The following is a 9,764-nucleotide window of genomic DNA, read 5'->3' on the forward strand; positions in this document are numbered from 1 at the left end:
TAGGTAACGATTATAGGCCCTTGAAGGAAACGATTATAGGCCCTTTAAGGATAACCCTATTTTTCTTTCTTTTTAACTTTTAAGTTCTGGGGTACATGTGCAGGTTTGTTACATAGGTAAACTTGTGTCATGGGGATTTGTGGTACAGATTATTTCATCACCCAGGTATTAAGCCTAACACCAATTAGTTATTTTTCCTGATCCTCTCCCTCTTCCTTCCTTGCACTCTCTGATAGGCCCCAGGGTGTGTTGTTACTTTCTATGTGTTTGTGTGTTCTCATCATTTACCTCCTACTTGTAAGTGGCAGTATTTGGTTTTCTGCTCCTGTGTTAGTTTGCTAAGGATAATGGCCTCTAGCACCATCCACGTCCCTGCAAAGGACATGACCTCATTCTTTTTTATGGCTGCACAATATTCTATGGTTTATATGTACTACATTTTCTTTATCTAGTCTATCATTGATGGGCATTTAGGTTGATTCCATGTCTTTGCTATTGTGAATAGTGCTTCAATGAATATATGCATGCGTGTGTCTTTATAATGGAACAATTTATATTCCTTTTGGTATATACACAGTAATGGGATTGCTGTGTAGAATGATAGCTCTGTCTTTATTTGAGGAATCACCACCCTGTCTTCCACAATGATTGAACTAATTTACACTCTCATTGATAATGTATAAGCATTCCTTTCTCTCCACAACCTCACCAGCATCTGTTATTTTTTGTCTTTGTATTAGTAGCCATTCTGACTGGTGTGAGATGGTATCTCATTGTGATTTTGATTTGCATCTCTCTCTCTCTTTTGAGATGGAATCTTGCTCTGTCACCCAGCCTGTGTACAGTGGTGTGATGATCTTGGCTCAATGCAACCCTCGCCTCTCGAGTTGAAGCAATTCTCTTGCCTCAGCCTCCCGAGTAGCTGGATTACAGGCATGCGCCACCATGCCTGGCTAATTTTTGTATTTTTAGTAGAGGTGAGGCTTCACCATGTTGGCCAGGCTGATCTCAAACTCCTGACGTCAAGGCGATCCCCCTGCTTCAGCTTCCCAAAGTGCAGGGATTATAGGCATGAGCCACTGTGCCCGGACTGCATTTTTCTAATGATCAATGATGTTGAGTCTTTTCTACTATGATTTTTGGCCACATGTATGTCTTCTTTTGAAAAGTGTCTATTTATGTCCATTGCCCACTTTTCAATGTTTTTTTTCTTGTAAATTTGTTTAAGTTCCTTGTAGATGCTTGATATTAGACCTTTATTGGATGAATAGTTTGCAAAAATTTTCTCTCATTCTGTAGGCTGAATGTTTACTCTGTTGATAGTTTCTTTTGTTGTGCAGAAGGTCTTAAGTTTAATTAGATCCCATTTGTCAATTTTTGCTTCCATTGAAATTGCTTTTGGCATCCTTATCATGAAATCTCTGACCATGCCCATGTCCTGAATGGTATTGCCTGATAACCCTATTTTTCTATGGTTGTTGTGCATACAGTTGTCATCAATGTTGTCACCTTAGATGATGTTGTTCCATTGTTGTCCTTATCTACAGAGGACTCCGACTGCCTTTGGAGATCATTTCCTTCTTAATTCTATGAGGTCCCAGGTGTACTGTCAATCACAGAGTTCCAGGCCTTTGTTTCAAGAGAAGGAGCATGACTCAGACCCAGTTAAATCTGGTAATCTGTCTGAGACATTAGCAGTTATGATGGGCAAGGACATGTGACTCAAATACAGTCAATTAGAATCCAATTGGGACAATGAATACGAATGACCTTGGCACCAAAGGCCACAGTTGTCCACTCACCTGTCCACAGGCTGAGCACAAGGCCAGCCTGGCTCTTCATAGTACCCTGCATTATCCAGGGAAAGAAAAATTGACTGTTATTGGTTGGGCACGGTGGCTCACGCCGAGGCGGGTGGATCACCTGAGGACGGGAGTTCAAGACAAGCCTGACCAACATGGAGAAACCCCGTCTCTACTAAAAATACAAAATTAGCCATGCGTAGTGGCTTCTGCCTGTAATCCCAGCTACTTGGGAGACTGAGGCAGGAGAATCACTTGAACCCAGGAGGTGGAGGTTGTGGTGAGCCAAGATGGCGCCATTGCACTCCAACCTGGGCAACAAGAGTGAAACTCCATCTCAAAAAAAAAAAAAAAGTTATAACATACAAAACCCCATGTAAGAGCCCAGGTGGATGTTTCTGGACAGCAGGCAGTCTTCCACACAGTCATTCAGGGACCTAGGCTCCTTCCATCTTATGCCTTCAATATCTCCTCAGCCTCAGTTTTCAGCTTGATCCCCTACATTTGTCAGCACCCAGGGAAAGAGAGAGGGAGGGAGCATGTGAATGGGAAGTGTTTGTGGGCAAGACCTTGAAGTGACACACATCACTTCTATCTACATTCCATTGTCCAGAACACAGTCACATGGTTACATCAGACTGCAAGAGAGGCTGGGAAAGAGGTCTGAATATGTGCCAGGAGGCAAAAGAAAAAGATATTTATTAACCCATAACAGTCTGTGAAATATATGCCACTATATGCCACTCATAGTGATTGGTCCCTGTAGTGGACGTGTGATCTAAGGCAGACAATCAGAGTTCTTCCCTGGGATTTACCTTTGCTAAAATGAAGAAGTCCTGTCATTGTTTTTTTGTTTTTTTTTTTTTTTGAGACGGAGTCTCACTCTGTTGCCCAGGCTGGTGTACAGTGGTGCGATCTTGGCTCACTGCAAGCTCCGCCTCCCAGGTTCACACCATTCTCTCGCCTCAGCCTCCAGAGTAGCTGGGACTACAGGCGCCCACCACCACGCCTGGCTTAATTTTTGGTATTTTTAGTAAAGACGGGGTTTCACCGTGTTAGCCAGGATGGTCTCAATCTCCTGACTTCATGATCTGCCCACCTCGGCCTCCCAAAGTGCTGAGATTACAGGCATGAGCCACTGTGCCCGGCCGAAGTCCTGTCATAGTTCTAAAGTTATTAGCTAGCATCAGCCTGAAGTTGTCTGTCCAACACTATTCCCTTCCACTCCATCCACAGATTAGGAGAAGGAGCCCAAGACAGAGAGAACCAGTGCCAAAGTACTGAGTGAGTCAGATTCACCTCATTTTGAGTCCTGCATCAACCATCTCACAGATTAGGTCCAAATTCACCCTTTGTAGTGAACCAAGCCAATAAAGTCCCTCTTTGCTCAAACAAGTTTGAGTTGAGTCCTGACACAGATAGCCTTTGTCAACTGCTTGACTTATTTCCTGATGCAGCTTAGCATTAATTCCTAGACATTCTTCTTTATCTCTGCTAGAGTGGAAAGAGAGAGGGAAGACAGATTGCTTTCAGTATGAAGCAAGTAAGTCTTTCTCACTGTCTCTTTTTTGTACATTGCTTTGTGGTTTAAAAACACATGCATTTGAAGTACAGATAAATCAAAAGAGAAAATGGAAACATAAGAAACTCGGTTTTAAGAAATCACCATCTACTGTGTCATTACGTTTTATAAAAATTTTTCTGCCATTGATAATTTTGGTGTCTCACCCAGACACCCAGTTGATGTAAATGTTGGCCGCTCACAGTTCATAGATGTACCCTTCTCTGGAGAGCTGTCCTTGGCTGTGGGAGCCGCCTCACCTGGAATGCCCCAGGAAATGGTGGCTTCTCCTAGAAAGAGCCCCCCAGTTAGTGGCCAATATGGTGATTTTTTAAAAGCCCAGCCCCTTTGCTTTAAGGGAAAACAGTTCTGTGGTGCTGCTCTTGCTCCAGAGCTCCTTGCAGGAACAGGCTGAGGTTATCCTTTAGCTGAAAGTGATCCTATCTAGTTTCTTTCTGGTGCTATCTCAGTTGTTCCTGAGAACATTTCAGATTTTGCCTCTGCAGAATCCTAGCTAAGGCATCATCATTAGCGCCTTCATACTCCATATTCATCTTTTCATTTTTATTCCTACTGAAACTACTCTCAGCATTCTATCTCTCACGGTGAGAGTTAGAGTTAGCGCTAGCCTTTCCTGTATAGAATAGTCAGTTTTAGCATTTACATCCCTACTAAAAATGCTTTTGATGAACTTGGTTGCTGAGCATGGTGGCTTATGGCTGTAATCCCAACACTTTGGGAGGCTGAGGTGGCTGGATCACTTTGAGCCCAGGAGTTTGAGACCAACCTGGCCAACATGTCAAAACCCCATCTCTACAAAAAATGCAAAAATTAGCCAGGCATGGTGGTGTGCACCTGTAGTCCCAGCTAGTCAGGACGCTAAGGTGGGAGGATCAGTTGAGCTCAGGAGGTCAAAGCTACAGTGAGCCATGATTATGTCAGCCTGTGCCACATAGGCTGTCTCCAAAAAAAAAAAAAAAAAAAAAAAAAAAAACCAACAACAACAAAAAACAAACTTGGCTCTGCTTAAAGGTTTCTGTAAAACCCTCCTGAATACTCACTTCTATCTCCAACACACCCCCAGTTTTTTAAGCATTCTGCTTTGACCCTCACAACGTTCTGCTTTATAGTAGTTAGCCTTTTGCAAGCCTGTCTTATTTGAGAAGAGTCTGTATCTTTCATCCATGTGTCCCTAAAGCATTTTACAAAATTTTCCCTTCAGGATGCACACCAATAAATGCACTGGTGAGAATACCTTAGTACAGCCTTAGAGCCCGTTAAATGCCCCCTGCTTGGCTGGGCTTGGTGACTCATGCCTATAATCCTAGCCCTCTGGGGAGAATTACTTCAGGCCAGGAGTTGGAGACGAGCCTGGGAAACATAACGAGATGCTGTCTCTACAAAAAATTTCAAAATCAGTCAGGCATGGTGACATATACCTATAGTCCCAGCTAGCTACTTGGGAGGCTGAAGCAGGAGGACCACTTGAGCCCAGGAGTTTGAGGCTGCAGATCGCACCACTGCACTCCAGCCTGGACATCAGAGTAAGACACTGTCTCTAAAAATAAAAATAAAAATATAAATAAATAAATAAATAAATAAATAAGCAAATCTCCCTGGTGCATAGCAGGGCTGGCACAAGGGCCCAGAGCAGAACAGAAGGATGAGGAGAGATTAATTCATCCCAATTGACTATGGAGATCGTGGAAACAAAGGCGACAAAGGAAAGGGGTAAATTAGAGGGAAGCCCAGATTTGTATGAGTGTAACAATATGTTCGTGAACAGAGAAGACTTTAGTTGTATGGGAAGAGGGGAGGCAGGTCTTTTCCTGGGCCAATCAGAGACTGGGAATGTGGTGGTGGTAGGTATAGCTACTGGTGTACTCATTATATAGTCAGAATGCACTAAGGTCCCAGTCAGGGTAAGGTTCGAGATAAAAGGCACTATGATCTCAAGGCAGGTGGGGCCAGCTGGAGACAAGAGGCACTGGCATGGCTCCCTATCTTATTTTTCCATGAGTTTTCAAGGTCAATACAAGGTGGGAGACAACTGTCCATTAGAGGATGTTATTCTGGGTTGTAACTTGTAAAAAGAAGAATGTGCCATTAGTGTGTCGTGTAAAACTTTTACCTGTGTCTGAACTTCCCCTTTTCCCAACAACCAGGGGCAAGAGGTCCCTCCCGTATATTTCTAGTAGTGATTAATCAGAGCACTGGCATTTTGGACGCATGGACTGGGCAATTTGGCATCACTTTTTTGAGACAGCGTTTCACTCTTGTTACCCAGGCTGGAATGGTGCAATCTCAGCTCACTGCAACCTCCACCTCCTGGGTTCAAGCGATTCTCCTGCCACAGCCTCCCAAGTAGCTGAGATTATAGGCATGTACCACCACACCCAGCTAATTTTGTATTTTTAGTAGAGACGGGGTTTCACCGTGTTGGTCAGGCTGGTCTTGAACTCCCAACTTCAGGTGATCTGCCTGCCTTGGCCTCCCACAGTGCTGGGATTACAGGTATGAGTCACCATGCCCAGCCCACTTTTTAAAATCCTTTCTTGACTTCGAAGTATATTTCTTCACAGCTATGCCTTTGATTGTAAGTTACATCATTACATTATTTTATGTATAGTAACTCCCTTATTCATGGTTTCAATTTCAGTTACCTATGTTAAACCATGGTCTAAAAATATTAAAGGAAAAGTTCCAGAAATAAAAATGTATAAGTTTTAAATTTCACACCATTTTGAGTAGTGTGATGAAATTTCTGCCTATCCCACTCCGTCATGCCCAAGACATGAATCATTCCTTTGTCCAGTGTATCCACACTGTACATGCTACCTGCCCATTAGTCACTTAGAAGCCCTCTCAATTATCACATCAACTGTGGAGGTATCACAGTGCTTTTGTTCAAATCACCCTTATTTTACTTAATAACAACCTGAAAGCACAAGAGTAGTGACAATGACATATTGTTATAATTGTTATATTTTATTACTATTGTTTTTCATCTCTTACTGTGCCTGATTTATAAATTAAACTTTATCATAGGTATGTATGTTTAGAAAACAACATACTATATACAGAATTCAGTATTATCCATGACTTCAGGGGTCCTGGAACATATCCCCTGTGGATAAGCAGTAACTACTATATCCTTAAGGGAAAGGAAATGTGGGCAGTGAGATTTTAAGATGTCATTGGTTGTTAGTGCATTCTAATTTCATAGCTATTAAAATGTGACTATATATCTTGCAACCAATATAATGCAGAAATATCTAGACTTTTATTAAGAACTCTGGCTTTGAAAACTAATTTTGATTCAAGGTTCAGATTTTGGCTCTGCCATTTTTAGTTGAGTGATCTTGCAAAGTTTACCTCATTTTTCATAATGAAATAGAAAATTGTGAGCCTTTAAAATCACAGGACCATTGAGAGTATTGGATGAGTCGATACAGACAGGACATTCACCATAGTGGATGACGGCACATAGTAAGAGAGGGTGAAGACATTTTGGTTGCCAATCCAACAGCCTTTCTTTTCTCTCTTCCTCATTAACAGAATGCCAATGTTATTTACCTGCCTCAGAGGAACAGCCTGTTAAAAAGTCCAGGATTCTCCTAAACACAGAGGGAGAAATCATAATTTGTCTAAGCCAATCAGAGTTGTTTATCTCTTGTCAAGTAATTGGTTTAGACATTAGTGTGTGATGTAATTCTGGCCAATGGGATATGACAGGAAGTGTCCTGTGAGGACTTTAACAAAGGGATGCATCATGGGAATATTTTGGAAGTTGTCATCTGCATAGGATTGCCATCTTGGTTTTATGAAGGTGCAACACCACCATTATGACAGAACAGAAACAAGGACACCCTCGGATTCTTGGGAGATACTAATGAACCACTGAGAACCGCACCTGTAATCCCCTTCCTCTAGACTTCTTGCACAATAAGTAATTAAAGACATCATTAAAGCAACTTCAATTGAATTTTCTATTATTTGTAGCAAAAAAGACTTGAAATTGATGCAGTGTTTAGTGGCTATGAGCTCATAACTATTTCTGCTACTGTTGTTAGTGCTTTACCATCTGTTCCTAAGTTTCCTCATCTAACACATGGGGAATAAAAAGATATTTGCTTTTGAAAATTGTCAGTGGGATGGATGAGATAATGCATATAGAAAGCTTAGTCCATTGACTAGCCCAAAGAAAGCATTTAATGAAGTGTAGCTTTTCCTCCTATTATTATTTTGTTGTTATAGTGCCACTATTTAGGACAATGTTGTGGATTGTATTATTTTTTCACAACCCTATCTTTGCTCTGAGGTCATGTCATGGTTCACTTTTAACAGAATATACTATTCTATAACCTACTGACTTTGGGCTTGGCCATGTGTCTTGCTTTGGTCAATGGAATGTGAGAAGATATAATCTATACCATATCTGTACAAAGTTTTTGAATGTGCTCATATAGTTCTGCTTGCTCTCTTGTATTTCTGCCATTTTCTTTGAGGAGAACATGTCCCAAGTAGTCTCTATTTCTTTATCCTGGGTCCTTGAATGAGAGACATATGGAGAAGATCTAAACCCAACCTGTAGCCTGAAGAAGAGCTGGCTCAGCCAACGTACAGTTGATGGTCCAGGAAGCTGCTGTGGGAAAGGAATCTCGATAGAAACAAATATTTCTTTGAGTGACTGAGATTTGGGAACTGTTTGTTGTACAGCTATTATTGCCATGAAAAAAACAAAAAACAAACAAAAAAAACTTGACTAATACAGCCAAAAAAAGAGAAAATACAAATAGAGCTTCAGAGTCTTCCCCAAATTTATTGCTTCGTCCAGGCAGACTTGTGACATCTGGGATAGTTCCTAAAACAGTAGAAGAGCTGATCGGACCAGTGGATTTTGGGCCCTGCTGATGATCTTCTAAGAGGTGAAAGGCTCAGGCTACTAAAGAGAGCTCCTCTTTGCATCGTTTAACTGACATGTATGGGCCAGATTCTTCCTACTTCACGTTTCTTCAGGGCTCCCACTAATGGTAATTGAGACACAGTTGGCTAAGATTGGCTTGGGAGGAGGGGAATAGTTTGGACACCGTCAGAGGCATCTTTTGATTAAGCCGTGTAGAACATAAATTACTCGAAGGGAAGTGAGTCTAAGAAACTGGAACTAGAGCCAGTGCAGAGGATAGAAGGAAGTCAACTGGTGAGAAACAGGAATGGGAGACTAGGACAACAAGAACCAAATCTACAAATCGTGAGAAAGTCAGAAGAGCAAGCAGCCAGATGTTCCATAATTGCACATTGGAAAAAATCTAGAGCTGAGTACTGAGTGGAGGTACTGGAAAATAGGTAAGGCAGGGAGTGCGGCAGAAACAAAACAAACAAATAAAACCAAACAACAACAACAACAACAAAAACAAGCATTTGTCAGAGTCAAAGCCATGACCCATTTGTTCTAAGGCACTGGGGCTGGATAAAACCTACTTTTGAGTAAGCGCTGGAGTCAAGAAATTGGGTGGATGGATCGTTAGTGTCCCAGGTGTCACAGGACAATGAGACTCTTCACTCTGGTTTTCTGGCTGCTACCCCCATGCCTCTGGGACTCAGTTTTGGAATTTCTCAACCTGGTTCTCTGAAGAACTAAGCCTGCCTTAAGCCTCAAAATCACAGTGGAGTCCATGGTTCCTGGTACTGCTGTCTGCTTGTCTAGATGTCTGCATGTTGCCTGTTACCAGATTTCTCTCCTGTTTGCCAGGACTCCCAGTGACTTCCTCTTGCTGGGCCTCCCCTACACTCACCTTTGGAGGAGCTAGGCCCCTGACTTCTACCCGCCACCAAGCCTTCCCGTCCCATGTTCCACCTCCCACTTTGCTGTGGTTCACCCAGGAGCATCCACAATGGTCAGCCTGTTCCTTGGTTTCTGACTGTTCCCCCCAGGTCTTGCTGTGCTCCACTGCCCAGGGTCTGGCACACATGTAGGCTTAAGAAATGCTTATAGCCTCCTTGAGTGACCTTCTTTACTTAACTTTCTGATCCCTGAAATTATACTTTTATAGATATGGTCCTTTGGTTCACATTAAAATATAAATTCCCTGTGGGAGAGACCCTATTAAGCCTTGCAGGGAATTGCTAATTTACATCTTAATGTGAATGAGGTTACTGGATTTTTTTCCCCCTCTTAAAGCAATCTTTGATGGAGGTAGGGGAAAAATAGAGAAGCCATGATCATCAGATAATGATTAAAAAATGGCTACAGAGACAGGGAAAGGAAACAAGAGAGGAAATTTGGGTTCATGGCTTTTTGTAAGGCATTCAGTGTGGAAAATTGTTCCAGATGCTTCTTTTGATCTTGATGGGTAAGGGTTTTGTTTTGTTTTGCTTTGTCTTGTTTGAAATTTAATTCT

General features: G+C 42.1%; 1 long non-coding RNA gene across 1 annotated transcript; it reads left to right on the forward strand.

Moving 5' to 3' along the window:
- The first annotated feature begins 5,341 nt into the window (after window positions 1-5,341).
- LOC139358831 (uncharacterized) lies at window positions 5,342-7,337 on the forward strand. Its single transcript, XR_011614346.1, has 2 exons — window positions 5,342-5,391; window positions 6,922-7,337. It is a non-coding gene; the product is annotated as an uncharacterized lncRNA (long non-coding RNA).
- The last annotated feature ends 2,427 nt before the right edge of the window (window positions 7,338-9,764 follow it).

Source organism: Macaca nemestrina, chromosome 15 (genome assembly GCF_043159975.1).
Source record: "Macaca nemestrina isolate mMacNem1 chromosome 15, mMacNem.hap1, whole genome shotgun sequence".
Taxonomy (NCBI): domain Eukaryota; kingdom Metazoa; phylum Chordata; class Mammalia; order Primates; family Cercopithecidae; genus Macaca; species Macaca nemestrina.